Source organism: Dasypus novemcinctus, chromosome 2, assembly GCF_030445035.2.
Source record: "Dasypus novemcinctus isolate mDasNov1 chromosome 2, mDasNov1.1.hap2, whole genome shotgun sequence".
Classification (NCBI taxonomy): Eukaryota; Metazoa; Chordata; class Mammalia; order Cingulata; family Dasypodidae; genus Dasypus; species Dasypus novemcinctus.
This window is the reverse complement of record NC_080674.1, coordinates 190,237,988-190,252,671: the sequence shown is the minus strand read 5'-3', so window position 1 is coordinate 190,252,671 and position 14,684 is coordinate 190,237,988. Positions and strand designations below refer to the sequence as shown.

The window sequence follows — 14,684 nt, the reverse complement described above, 5'->3', positions numbered from 1 at the left end:
GGCGCGCGCGCGCGGGCTGCGCGGGGCCGAGCACGCGGACGACCCTCCTCCGCGCGTCCACGGCCCGCTCGCGGGGACGCGCCCATGGGCCTGGGTCAGGCGGCGCGCGGGCGACTCCTCGGAGCCCCTCGAGGGATGCGGGGGCGGCCGCTCTCCATCATCCCCCAGGTATGCACTGCCGTGGTGGGGGAAACGGAAGGCGGGGAGAGTGGCCCCAAGGGGACGTGCCCCCCGAAAGAGCCTCCGCGGAGCCCGCACTCCCGCGGCCTCGGCAGCCGCCTCTAGCGCGCTCTCGCCACCTCCGCCCCGCCCCCTGCCGGCCGAATGGCAACGCGTAGGCCTGAGGCGTAGCCCCGCCTCCACGCGCATGCGCACGAATACCTGCTGCTCCCGCCGGCTCGCACGAGGGCCGGAGGAGGACTGGTCAACCCGCTCGCCCGGCGCAGGGTCGGTTTTATCCCTCAGGAGTGTCAAGTACAGGGCTTGGAGTCCAGGAGATTTCCAATGGCCGATCAAAATGTTTGAGACCAGGGTGTGAAAGGAAACAAACACTAAAAACTTTTAAATTATTATTTTTTTAATGACCGTGAACTTGAACATTTCACCTGGTCACCCGCAAGTCATGTCATTGACCTGACGGTGGGGCAGTCTCGCTCTCCATAGATATGAGCGTGGAGGGCCCACGAGGCTGGGAACTGCAGAGCCACTGAGTACTTGGGAAGAACCTTTACAGGATAGATGAAAATCTCCAGGGATCTTTGGACAAGGAAAAGTTGGTGGTGAAACATCCCCCAACCCCGCCGGCAGCTCCCTGTCGGTTTTAACTCTGCACTGCCAAAAACATGAACTAAAGGACAGCTCTGGCTTCAGGTGTGGGTGGATTCAGGAGCTTAGAGAATGTTGAGCTGTGTACCCAAAATTGTGGGAAGATGGGGGAGGAAGGATGGCTGCTTCTAATCCGCCAGTCCTGGGTCTCCTGCCTCCTAGAGTGGGGAAGGGATGGAGTCAGCGTGCCCAGGTAAATGGACCAAGCATCGGGGACAGAGATCGCTTCCAGAAAAGGGGATGGATGCAATTCAGATGAAAACATCAGAAGTCCAGGGGCGCCTCTTTTGCAAGATCCTTCACAATTTTTCCTTCCATTCCCTTCCCTCTAGACCATGTTCTTGCCTGTTGAAACTGGTTCTTACTCATTTACCTGTCCCCAGCGAGTCCAGACAGAGCAACTGGGCCCCACCTGCGCCCAGCTCCTAAGAGGGCTCTGCTCTGGTCCGCCTCTGGCCTGGCCCCTCCTCACAGGGCACGGAGCTCTGGGGACCAAGGGAGAAAGCCCGTCCAGGGCCCCACTTGTATGCCATGTCCCAGGAACCCAAGACCCTGGGATTCTCTACCCCATCAGCCCGGGGCCCCTTGCAGGGCCTGCGTGGGGCTCTTCCCCAGTGGAGATCTTCAGCCTCGGCTTCACTCACTCGCCATACCCTGGCCTGGCTCCAGCCGAGAGGCACTCATGCCTCCATACTCCCTGGCCCTCAGAGGGTCTCTAAGTGTAGGGTACTTGTGTCCCCCCGACGTGAGAAATTATCGAGGCCCACAGACACCCTCCTGCTAAACAGGTGGGGAGCAGGTGGCACCCTTTAAAGCTCTCTACTGAATTTGTTCAGTAGAAAGTCACTTTTGATTCCAGAGCATCTCTTTAGCCCTTCTCCAGTGTTTGCCAATCTCCCTTTTAAGCAAAATGAGAGGAAGCCTGGGTACATCTCCTTCAGCAGGCTCCAAGCGGCCTGGTAGATGTTAACACCACTGCGGCATTGGGAGGTTTTCTTGTCTTTATTTCATTTTCTTTAGGGCAAGAGGTTTTCCATTTATAGAAGTGATATAAACTTTTAAAACATTTATTTTTGTACCAAAAAAAAAAAAAAGAAAGGTGACTCTGTTAAAAGTATTAAGGAAAGAAAAACACAGGTGGTACTTGGATATGGCAGATCTTATGAAGGCCGTTGGGGTGTAGCCACAACGTGCCTCTCTCTTCTGGGGGGCCGTTTCTCTGACTCTGCCACATGATATATACTCTTTGGTGTCTGGTTTCTTTCTCCTATTATATCTGTGAGATTCTTTTTTTTTTTTTTCTTCTTTCCTTCCTTCCTTGCTTCCTCCTTCCCTCCTCCCTCCCCCCTTCCTTCCTCCCTCCCTCTCTCCTTCTTACTTCCCTCTTTCTTTCCCAGAGAGCGCTTCAGATCCCAGCTTGGTCGCATGGGAGGTCTTCAAGTCTCTGTCCCCTTTCGGGTCCATTTCCGTCTGTGAGGTGAAGATAATGGCATCTCCCTCTCCGGCTCTACTAGATGTAAACCAGACCATGTGTGCCTGGAAGGTGTAGCTCCTGCAGTCACCCCCATTTCCCTGCAGCTTGTGACCGGAGGGGCAGGGCCAAGGAATGGTCTCAGTCCCTGCCTGTGGGGACCTGCCTTACTGCCCTTCCCCTGGCATTGCCCAGGGTGGGCCGTCGTGAGCAGATGGAAGCTCAGGCCATCCAGACTCCTACATGTCCAGGGATGGAGCACCCCATGGCCACCAGAGCGCAGCATCAAAGCACTGTATTTAGAAAGATGTAGAATATATTTGTACCGGCAATCTAAAACTTTTTATTTCTCTTAATGGAAACTTTCGAGTTTACAGCACAATGGAAAAAACAGTACCGTGAAGCACCTACCCCCTAGGTGCAACAGTAGCTATCATTTTTATTTAAAATTATTTTTTTCCAGAACCATTTCATGATGCCTGGGGCTGCATAAGAGGAAAGCATTCTCCTATATTATCACGATCAAGATAATGTACAGGGATTCCCTAAAATCATCTCATGCCCCCCCATTCAAATGTCCCCAGACATCTAAAATGTTTTCTTTGGTTGGGATTTGATGAAGGTTCCACAAGAAACCTGGTTATGTCTTCTTTTTTCTAGCATTGCAGATATCTGAGGGTGCAGCCCCACTCCAGCAGATTGAAAAAAATGTAGATGATGGTCGTGCACCTATAGGCTGGAGTCCCACGCCAGCACTGCAGCGCGGAGTTCACCCTGAAATGCACTGGGCTCTGTACTCATCTTGTCTGTAATGTACATCTGTTGGAGTCTCGTTTTGTGTGTGTGTGTGTGTAAACATTTAAATTATAGCACAATGACTATAACCTTGTTTTGGCATTTCCTCATTTAAAAAAATAAACCAGGAAGCTCAAAAAAATGGGGATATAAGGATGGAGTGGGGGGGTGCGGCACATGCCTTGTTGGGCCTTAGCTGGCTAGGGATGGGGGGAGAAGGGGAGGTGAGGGGGCGCGGTTAACCCTGACAAGGCTTGCCGGCGGAAGAGCCTGGCAGGAAAAACGGCTCGGATTTAGAGACTGTCATATTCCAGGACTAGAGTTCAGTTCTCCCAAGGAGACCGGCAGGCAGTGGGACTATCCTGCCCATTTTGCACATGAGGAAACTGACGCTTAGAGAAAGGGCATTTGCCCAGCTAATACGGGAGGGGTGTGCTGGCATGGGAATGCACTTCTGGCTGTTTCCAGGACCCTCGCTCATTTCACCACCTCAGCTGACGTTGGACTGGGGGATTCAGAGGAACCTGGATTTCCTTCTCCTTGGCCAAGCCTGGGAAACCTGAGACTGGCAGCCAAGCTCCGTCCAGGAATCCGGCTGGGGCCCTGAGGCCCAACCCTCCCAGGGACGCTGAGCAGGCACAGGCGCGGGGGTGGCCTTTGGCTGGGATCGAAGGCATCACCTCATCTTTGTCAAGATTGGCTTGGTCAGAATGATGAATGGCTGAGACAGAAAGAGCTGAGCGGAAGGAGACGAGAGGCCAGCGAGGCCGAGGCAGGCCCGGGGCCAGCCACCCTCTGCCTGACAGATGGCCCTCCCGTTGGCATGGAGTGGCCGTCCCTGCAGCCTGCAGTGTACCCCAGGCCAGGAGGGCCTGGGTGTACCCCTGAGAACCCTCTGCCTACAGGCAGCAGAGGTGGCCTTGGTCCACCCTGTACAGGAAGAGACTCTCTGGGAAGATTTCAGTGCAGCTCACCTGGTTGGAGGCATGAAAGGACAGCTCCCTGGTGGCCCAGGGGATCTGGGCAGCTGGAACCAAGAGACTGGCTTTCTTGGGGCACTGCTGGTGAACGAAGTCAGTGCCGCCTCTCTCCAGGAAGACAGCACCTGATCTACCTGGGCTCAGGTGTCTATACCTGGACTCAGGTGCCCATACCTTGGCCATAGAAGGGCAAAGCAACTTCATGTCAGCCTTGAGGAGAGACTATTGTGTGGAGAAGAATAATCTGCCTCCAAGGCCAACATAGCTCCAAGGGTTCCAGGCAGGCAAGGGCAGCTGCTGTCTGCTGCAGGGGAAACCCAAGCAGACGACTTAAACCCACCTCCTGCCAGGTAAGCCGCTGGCTGGTTTCTCCCAGAAGTGGAGGTGGAAGTAGTTCCAAGTCTCTCTCTTTAGACATGTTATCCTACCAGGAGACCATGCCCCTTCCAGGTCATCTGTGGAGTCTGTGGAGTGAGGAGTCTGACAGCAGAGGCTCTGAGCCCCAGCAGCTTTTCTGTGGCTGGCAGCCTCAGGGACTCAGGCGGAAGGACAGCAGGAGCTTCCAGCCCAGAGCCAACCCCGGTGTCCATGTGGCTTTTAATCCAACATCCAAAGCAAAGGGAGAAAAAAGTGCATAAGAATGTTTATTGGAAATAAATTCATTTATTAAGCAAATTATGGTGCAAGAAATTTGAGGATGCTTATGAGGCTATTAATACATGGAACAAGCTGTAGCAGCATGAAGAATGCTTCTGATATAATGTTGAGTGCAAAACAGAACACAAAAATAGATCTCTGGTTACCATTAGGTAGGATAAGTGCACATGTGTGAACAAAGACTGGAAGGAAACTATCAAAATGAAAATAGTTGGGTTTACTTGGGAGGATTACAAGTGACTTTTTATAAAATAAATACAAGAATGTTCCATTACAAGGTGTTAAGAATATGGTGATACATGAGAAAAATACAACGAATCTAACTTATAGACTATAGTTAGCAGTAATATTGCAATATTTTTGTAGCAAAGGCAAAGAAGACACTACATCAATACTAAAGGTATAAAAAGCATATGGGATTTAATTTTTTGAGAAATAAAAATGATCAATCATTTTTTTTCCTTCATTTTCTTTATTAACAAGGAGACCTTGGTCATGTAATTTAACCAATCTGTGCTTATTTATGTACCTTTCTGAATAGTAGAGAAAGTTTATTTTTAGAATTAAATGGGACAAAAGTTCCTGGATAGAAATTTTAAAAGTTAAACTGACTTTTGTTTGTTATTTTATATATTTTTAATTTGAAATAGAGTTCAAATTAAAAAAAGAGTGACTTCTTTTAGTTTCCCTTTTTTTCTATTTTCAAAATTTTGTATTGTTTTTACAATCATAAAAAAGGTATCTTCTGATGATCCAGCAAGGGACCAGTGAGGAATCTATTAGAAAAAGCTGGATTGTGGCAGGTGGAAACAAGGATAGGGAGACTGGGGGCTTGGGGCTGGTGGACTTGGGGTGGCTGTGCTAGGTGACCCTCAGTCAAATTCTCCTTTACAGACCTGAAGCCCCCTTCACTCTCCCCATACATTTAATAATACTACCTCTACCCCATGGAGGAAAAAAGATATAAAGTTTGGTCTCTTTGCTGTGTGCCCCTTTATTAAAGATAAATCTCACTTTATTGCAACATATGGGGTATGGAGGCTGGCAATGTTCCTATGTTCCAGAAATTGTGCCAGCTTGGTGTTTAATGTTACTAAAGACAGAAGGGGACCTGCCCATTATACTTTGCTGGAGTCACCATTCGTTGTCATTCCTGTCAAACATTTTTGCCCCAGGAAAAGTTACAAAAAGGTCAAGGACACATCCCCCCAGTGAAGCCTATACCCATTGTGGGTAAGACTCTCCTGAGAAGGTTTCAGGGAGGGATCCAGGTCTGCTCAGATATATTGGTCATCTTTCACCCATATGTGGAGATTCTCCCTGCAGAGGATGAAGGTCTGTGGTCAATGCCAGGAGATTGCGTGTCAGTGTGGACAGGAGGGTGGCAAGTGCCGTGAGGGGGTCACTCAGTGCCCATTCCTGTCCCTTCTTCCTTGTTTGACTCTTCTGTACAGCCTGTGGGAGATAAAAATTCCATTTTCCTGTATGGGTATCCATCCATTCATCCATCCATTCATTTATCTATCCATCTGTCCATCCATCAATCCATCTGTCAGTCCATCTATCCATCAACCCAGTCACCCAACCACTCATCCATCTATCCATTCATCCATCTTTCCATCCATCCATCCAGCATATTTTTATAGAGAGGCAGTTCTTACTACTTGGAATACATAAGTGAACAATCAGTCAAAAATCTCCACTTTCATGGCACATACCACCATGACCTAGTTCTGATGGATGCACGGGGAGGGAAGTTCTGCGATTGCCACATCTTCTTTCTTCTGCCTCCAAGGGGTCATGAAGATGAAAGCCATGCACTAAAGATGATGGGAAAGAAAGGGAGAAGGAGCCTGGATCCCTGATAACTTTGCTGAGCAGCTGCTCTAACTCTCTGTATTCTTCTGTATTTCCTGTTGTGTGGGGGGAAATAAACCCCTCCTTTGCTTAAACCACTGTGTGCCAGATTTTCTGTTATTTATCTCTGAATGCAATCCTGATATAATTAGAGAAAAAGGTGGGAGGGGGGTGTGCACAGGGAACCTCTAAGGAGGGTCCCCACAGCAGGCTGCGCAGGGACAGAGAGTGATATGTAATAATTGGGGCCATTTTAGTTATAAGTATCAGAAACCGAACTCAACCAGGAGGTGACTTTACTGGATCACTTACAACAAGCATAGGGGTTGGTTTAAATTCAGGCACAACTGAATCTAGGATATGAAATATGATTCAGGTTGGATATCCCCTGTCCCTCTGTGTGGCTTGCATTCTCAGGTAGGCTGTCCCCTTATGGGTGAGCTCTCCCCACAAGCTCCAGGGGCAAGTTCTGTTCTCTCAGAGTCCCAGCAGGGCAGCAGGAGAGAGAATGCTTCTCTTTCCCAGTGGACTTTCCATTCCATAATCAGAAGCTCATTGGTTCATCTCATGTCATGTGCTCGCCATTGAGCCAATCACTGTGACCAAGTGGATAAAGCTCTCTGATTGGTTATACCTTATCAATCCTCTGCACTTGTTGATGGTTTGAAGCTGTGTGGACCCCGAAAAATATGTTCTTAAAGTTAATCTGTCCCTTATATATTGTTGTAACATTTTATGTATTCTAAGTATCTTTTAAAAATAAATGAAAAATATAATAAAAATAATGATAAAGTTAATCTGTTCCTGTGGGTGTGGCCCTATTGTAAGTAGGATCTTTGGATGAGAAGGAACTTAAGATGTGACCCACCTCATTCAGGGTAGATCTTTTTTTTCTTTTCTTTTTCTTTTTTAGATTTTTAAAAATTTATTTTTCTCACCTTCCCCACCCCCTGCCCCCAGTTGTCTGCTCTCTGTGTCCATTCGCCATGTGATCTTCTGTGTCCGCTTGTATTCTTGTCAGTGGCACCCAGAATCTGTGTCTCTTTTTGTTGTGTCATCTTGCTGCGTCAGCTCTCCGTGTGTGCGGTGCCAGTCCTGGGCAGGCTGCACTTTTTACACACTGGGCTGCTCTCCTTATGGGGTGCACTCCTTGCATGTGGGGCTCCCGTCCGTGGGGGACACCCCTGCATGGCAGGGCACTCCTTGTGCGCATCAGCACTGCACATGGGCCAGCTCATTACACAGGTCAGGAGGCCCTGGGTTTGAACCCTGGACCTCCCATGTGGTAGGCAAATGCTCTATCCATTGAGCCAAATCTGCTTCCCAAGGGTAGATCGTAATCAACTTTTACTAGAGTCTTTTTTATAAGAGAATGAAATTCAGACAGAGAGAAGCAAGAAGCTGAAAGCAACAAAATCAAGAAGAGAAAAGACAGCCCAGCTGTTGTTGCCTTGTGCTTTGCCGTGTGACAGAGGAGTCTGGGATTGCCAACAGCTGGTCCTTGGGAAGAAAGAATTGCCTGATAATGCCTTGATTTGGACATTTTTCACAGCCTCAAAACTGTAAGCTTATGAGCGAATAAATTCCCACTGTTAAAAGCCAACCCATGTTATGGTGTCCGCATTTTGGCATCCTACAAACTAGAACAGCCCTGGAGCAAGGAGGGAGTCACCCTGACCTGACGCTATGGACTGAGAAAGGAAGGGTTTCCCAAGGAAAACCAGGATATGCCTACAAGCATAAGGGGATGCAGACCTGGCCAGGGACAATAGCAAATGCACTTGGAGTCCCTGCCAGAGGAGGGCTTGCCCTGGTCCTGGCTTCAGAATTAGGAGGCTCTTCAGTACCAGCCTGGGGCAGGTGGCTCCTGGAGTGCGTCTGAGAGCAGCTCAGGCGAAGAGGAGCCCCATGAGGAGCCAGTTAGGATGCTTTGGGCTTCCAGGCAACACAATCCCTGACTTAACCCAGAAATCCAGAAGAAAAGAAGGTCCCAGGCAGGCTTCCCAGCATCCATGGGTGCTGGAGCTTTGTCCTCAGGCCCTACTCTCAGTTGCTGCAAGATGGAGGTCAGCAACCACTGGGAGCAACCTGTTTCCTTGTTCCTGTTGGACGGGAAGAGAACATATTTATGTCCACCGTGAGGGACAAATCCTCATCTTCAGCCACTTTTGGTGACCTGCCCAACCACCCCTGAACAAATGTGGTCAACAAGGAAATGCCAAGGCTGACTGGTTTAAGCCAGAGCGCCTGAACCAGGCGCTAGAAAGGGGTTACGTCATTGCTTAGACCGGTCAGTGTGGTTGCACTGACTTCAGGGAGGAAGGGGGTGCGAGGAAAGGAGGCTGATTCTGGGTAGGGACTCTCAGTGCAGCACTGCAATTGTCTGACACTGCCGCGACCCACGCGGAAGGTGCCTCACCTTCCCTAGTCCCTGCCCCTTCTCTTCCTTTCGCATCTTCTCTCTCATTTCACCCTCTTCCCTCCTATCACCTCTGTTCCTCCATCTCCTGTTTCTTTTGTATGTGTGTGTGCCTTATTCCATCAGTGAATTTTCAATGTGGTCACTCTCTTTTTATAAATAAATAAATAAATATTTACTTTTCACACGGGTTGGGCAGGGCATTAAGCCTCAAAATCTTTACCTGTAAAGCAAGGTACCTCGTAATTGGGAGGATTAAAAGTTATATGTGTGGGTGCTGATATGCTGGCCAGGGTGGAGTCAGCCCCCCTACAATCGATCGATCCCACTGATTACAACTAAAAACTCTGGGCAAAATTTTAAAAGCCACAACTGGAGGTCTTGGAAAACAATAGCCAGCAGACTGGGGAAGAGCGCCAAAACTTGAAGAATGCTCCGTGTCGGCGGTAAGTTTCCCCATTTTCCCCCTCTCTCTTTTTGTCTCTCAGCTGTGAATCGAGGGCAGCCCCAGCATCTGGGCAGTGAACACAGGCAGGGAAAAAGCCACAGAAGACAGCCTCTCTACCAGAGCACTGGGAGAGGGGGCCTTTGCAAGATGCAGAGTGTAGGGGAAATCCTTAGGCTCATTTTCTTATCTTTTTCTCTGTTTTCTCTCTTGCCTCTGCCCTAGGGCAGCCCCAGTGGCAGAGCCACATGGTGGTGACAGCTGCACGAGCCCCTAAAACTCTGAGAAAAGCCGTCTTTCTAGCTAGAACCTCTGGAAAAGGGTCCCCCATGAGCCAGAGAGTGTGGGACAAATCCCAGATAGGAGTCAGCTGAAGAAGGGACCCTTAAGTCTTCAGATGAGCTGATACCAATCCCAGGCCAACTTCCAAATGCAAATATGCAGCATAGCAAAGACTTATAAAAATTTTTTTTTATTTTGAAGTAATTATAGACCCACGGGAAGTTGCAAGAATAGTCCTGAGAATCCTGTGTTCCCTTTACCCAACTGCCCCCTTGTTAGCATCTTATATAACTGAAGTACAGTATCAAAAACAAGGACACTGACATAGGGTTAACAAGGTTAACTGCATGACAAATCTTATTTAGAGTTTACCAGTTTTTATGTGCATTCATTTGTGTTGTTTTTTTGCCAATTATTTTTTTTTAATTTAAAAATTATTTTTATATCAATGTTACACGATATTTAGTTAACAGAAGATAATAACTACAGTAACAAACTCTGCTTGGTCAGTGGATACACCCAAACCCATTCCTGTTTATTCCTCAGTCTTGAGTGATTTGGGACAATGTTCACTCTGAGTGCTTCAGTCAGAGAAGGGATGTAGATATTAAGGGGCAGCAGAATGGAATTGTTTTGCCTACAGTTGAAGTTAAGCCCTGGTTGGGCTGTTCCATCATCATCATTTTGTGCTTGTACGGTATTCCTTCTTATAGCTGAGTAGTATTCCATTGTATATATATTCCACATTTTATTTATCTATTCATCTGTTGATGGGCATTTGGGTTGATTCCAACTTTTCAAAATAGTGAATAATGCTGCTATGAACATTGGTGTGGATTTATTGGTTTGTGTCCTTATCTTCAGTTCTTCTGGGTATATACCCAGAAGTGGAATTGCTGGGTCATATGGCAAATCTATAGCTAACTTTTTGAGAAATCACCAAATTGTCCTCCAGAGTGGCTGTGATCCTTCTGCATTCCCATCAGCAGTGGATGAGTGTTCCATTCCTCCACATCCTCGCCAGCACTTGCAGTCTTCTGTTTTTTTTGATAGCTGCCAGTCTTATTGGAGTAAGATGGTATCTTATTGTAGTTTTGATTGCATTTCCCTAATAGCTAGTGATTTTGAGCATTTTTTCACGTGCTGTTTAGCCATTTGTATTTCTTCTTTGGAGAAGCTTCTGTTCAAATATTTTCCCCAATTTTTAAATGGGTTGTTTGTCTTTTTATTTTTGAGATACAGGAGTTCTTTATATATGCAGGATATAAGTCTCCTATCAGATACATGGTTACCAAAGATGTTCTCCCATTGTGTAGGCTCTCTTTTCACTTTCTTGATAAACTCCTTTGAGGTGCAAAAGGCCTTAATTTTAAGGAAGTCCCATTTATCTATTTGTTTTTGCTGCTGGTGCTTTGGGTGTTAAGTTCATGAAGCCATTTCCTATTACAAGGTCCTATAGATGCTTCCCTACATTATTTTCCAAGGTCTTTATGGTCTTGGCTCTTATATTTAGGTCTTTGATCCATCTTGAGTTGATTTTTGTATAAGGTATGAGATGGTAATCCTTTTTCCTTCTTTTGCATAAGGATATCCAATTCTCTAGGCACCATTTGTTGAGGAGCCATTCTCTCCCAGTTGAGTGGGCTTGGTGGCCTTGTCGAATAACAGATGACTGTATATATGAGGATCTGTATCAGAACGCTCAATTCAGTTCCATTGGTCCGTGTTTCTATCCTTGTGCCAATACCATGACATTTTTACTACTGTAGTTTTGTAGTATGTTTTGAAGTCAGGTAGTGTGATTTCTCCAGTTTCATTTTTCTTTTTCAATATGTCTGGCTATTTGGGGCCTCTTTCCTTTCCAGATAAATTTCATAGTTACTTTTTCTAGTTCATTAAAAAATGCTGTGTTGATTTTTATTGGGATTGCATTGAATCTGTAGATCAGTTTTGGCAAGACATCTTAATAATATTTAGTCTTCCTATATGTAAATAGGGAATATTCTTCCATTTATTTAGGTCTTCTTTGATTTCCTTGAACAGTGTTGTGTAGTTTTCTGTGTAGAATTCTTTTACATCTTTAGTTAAATTTATTCCTAGGTATTTGATTTTTAAAATTTACTATTGTAAATGGTATTTTGTTTCATGATTTCCTCCTCAGAGTGCTCATCATTGGTGTACAGAAATGCTACTGATTTTTGTGTATTGATCTTATACCTTGCAATTTTACTCAACTCATTTATAAGTTCTAGAAGCTTTGTTGTAAACTTCTCAGGGCTTTCTATGTATAGGATCATGTCGTCTGCAAATAGTGAAATTTTGACTTCTTCTTTTCCTATTTGGATGCCTTTTATATCTGGGTCTTGCCTCAGTGCTCAAGCAAGTACTTCTAACACAGTGTTAAATAGAAGGGGTGATAATGGGCATCCTTGTCTTGTTCTTGATCTTAGAGGGAAAGATTTTTAGGATTTCACTATTGTAAATGATGTTAGCTGTGGGTTTTTCATATATACCCTTTATTATGTTCAGAAAGTTTCCTTCTATTCCTATCTTTTGCATTGTTTTTATCAAGAAAGTGTGCTGTATTTTGTCAAATGCTTTTTCTGCATCTATAGTTATGATCATGTGATTTTTTTCCTTCAATCTGGTTATGTGGTGTATTACATTAATTGGTTTTCTTATGTTGAACCATCCTTGCATACCACAAATGAAACCCACTTGGTCATGGTGTATAATTTGTTTAATGGGTTGTTGAATATGATTAGCAAGTATTTTGTTGAGGATTTTTGCATCTAGATTCATTAGAGAGATTGGTCTGTAATTTTCCTTTCTTGTGGTGTCTTTGTTTGGCTTTAGTAACGTTAGCATCATAAAATGAGTTAGGCAATGTTCCTTCTATTTTGATTTTTTGGAAGAGTTTAAGCAAGATTGGTGTTAGTTCTTTCCAGAATGTTTGGTCAAATTCACCTGTGAAGCCACCTGGGCCAGGGCTCTTCTTAGTTGGGAGGTTTTTAGTGACTGATTCTCTTTACTTGTGATTGGTTTGTTGAGATCATCGATTTCTTCTTTTGTCAATGTAGGCTGTATATGTGTTTCTAGGAATTTGTCCATTTCCTTTAAATTGTCCTTCTTGTTGGCATATAGTTTTTCAAAGTATCCTCTTATGATAGTCTTTATTTCAGTGGGGTCAGTGGTGATATCCCCTTTCTCATTTCTTATTTTGTGTATTTGCATCTTCTCTCTTTTTCCTTTGTTAGTCTAGCTAAGGGTTTGTCAATTTTATTGATCTTCTCAATGAACCAGCTCTTTATTTTGTTTATTTTTTTTAGTGCTTTCTTATTTTCTATTTCATTTAGTTCTGCTCTGATCTTTGTTATTTCTTTCTTTCTTATTTCTTTGAGGTTAGTTTGTTGTTTTTTTAAAATAAATTCCTCCAATTGTGCAGTTAGTTCTTCAATTTTAGTTCTTTCTGCTTTTTTGATGTATGAATTTATGGCTATGAATTTCCCTCTCAGTACAGCTTTTGCTGCATCCCATAGGTTTGGATATGTTGTGTTATCATTTTCATTAGTTTCAAGGTAGTTATTGATTTCTCTTGAGAAATCTCCTTGATCCACTGTTTTTCTAAGAGTGTGTTGTTTAGCTTCCATATCTTGGTGCCAAATCTGGGTCTCTGGCCCTTACAGATTTCTAGCCTCATTCCACTGTGGTCAGAGAAATTATTTTGTATGATTTCAGTCTTTCTGAATTCATTGAGACTTTCTTTGTGGCCTAGCATGTAGTCTATCTTGGAGAATTATCCATGTGCACTTGAGAAGAATGTCTATCCTGCTGTATTTGGGTGTAAAGTTCTGTATATGTATATTAGGTTCAGCTCTTCTAATATATTGTTCAAAGTCTTTGTTTCTTTATTGATTCTCTTTTGAGATGTTCTGTCCAATGATGATAGTGGTGTGTTAAAGCCCCCCACTATAATTGTAGAGGCATCTATTCCTTCACTTAGTTTCTCCAGTGTTTGCCTCATGCATTTGGAGGCACTCTTGTTAGGGGCATAAATGTTTATGATTGTTCTTTCCTCTTGAAAGATTATTCCTTTCACTAATATGTAGCATCCATCTTTGTCTTTCACAATAGTTTTTCATTTAAAGTCTATTTTGTCCAATATTAATATAGCTAAACCTGCCCTTTTTTAGTTATTATTTGCCTGTAAGATTGTTTTCCAGCCATTCAGTTTCAATCTCCTTGAATCCCTGGGTCTAAGATGTGTTTCTTGTAGATGTATATAGATGGGTCATATTTCCTTATCCAATCTTCCAATCTGTGTCTCTTAACAGGTGAGTTTAATCCATTGACATTCAGTGTTACTACTTTCAAGGAATTACTTATATTAGCCATATTTTCTTTGGATTTGTGTTTGTCATAGGTTGATTTTTTTCCCCTCTTTTTGTTGTTTTAGTTGATCTTACACTCTTCTCCAACTCTGTCTCTCCTGTTTTTTTCTTTCCTCCTGCAGAACTCCCTTTAGTATTTCATGAAGGGTAGGTTTCTTGTTGGCATACTCTCTTAGTTTCTGTTTATCTGTGAATATTTTGAACTCTCCATCATTTTTGAAGGCTAGCTTTGCTGGATAGAGTATTCTTGGTTGGAAATTCTTTTCTTTTAGTACCTTGACTATATCATACCACTGCCTTCTTGCCTCCATGGGTTCAGATGAGAAATCAGCACTTAATCTTATGGAGCCTCCCTTGTATGTGATTGTTCTCTTTTCTCTTGCTGCTTTTAGTATTTTCTCTTTGTCTTGCACATTGGATAATTTGACAAGTATATGTCTTGGGGTAGGCCTGTTGGGATTTATGCTGTTTGGGGTGCATTGTGCTTCCTGGACATGTACATGCATCTTCCTCAATAGGTTTGGGAAGTTTTCAGCCATTATTTCCTCAACACCCCTTCTGT

The 14,684-nt window shown here is 44.7% G+C and overlaps 1 long non-coding RNA gene across 1 annotated transcript; it reads left to right on the top strand.

The window, feature by feature from the left end:
- The first annotated feature begins 41 nt into the window (after positions 1-41).
- On the top strand, positions 42-6,683 carry LOC131274895 (uncharacterized). The gene is made up of 2 exons (XR_009182202.2): positions 42-168; positions 2,957-6,683. It is a non-coding gene; the product is annotated as an uncharacterized lncRNA (long non-coding RNA).
- The last annotated feature ends 8,001 nt before the right edge of the window (positions 6,684-14,684 follow it).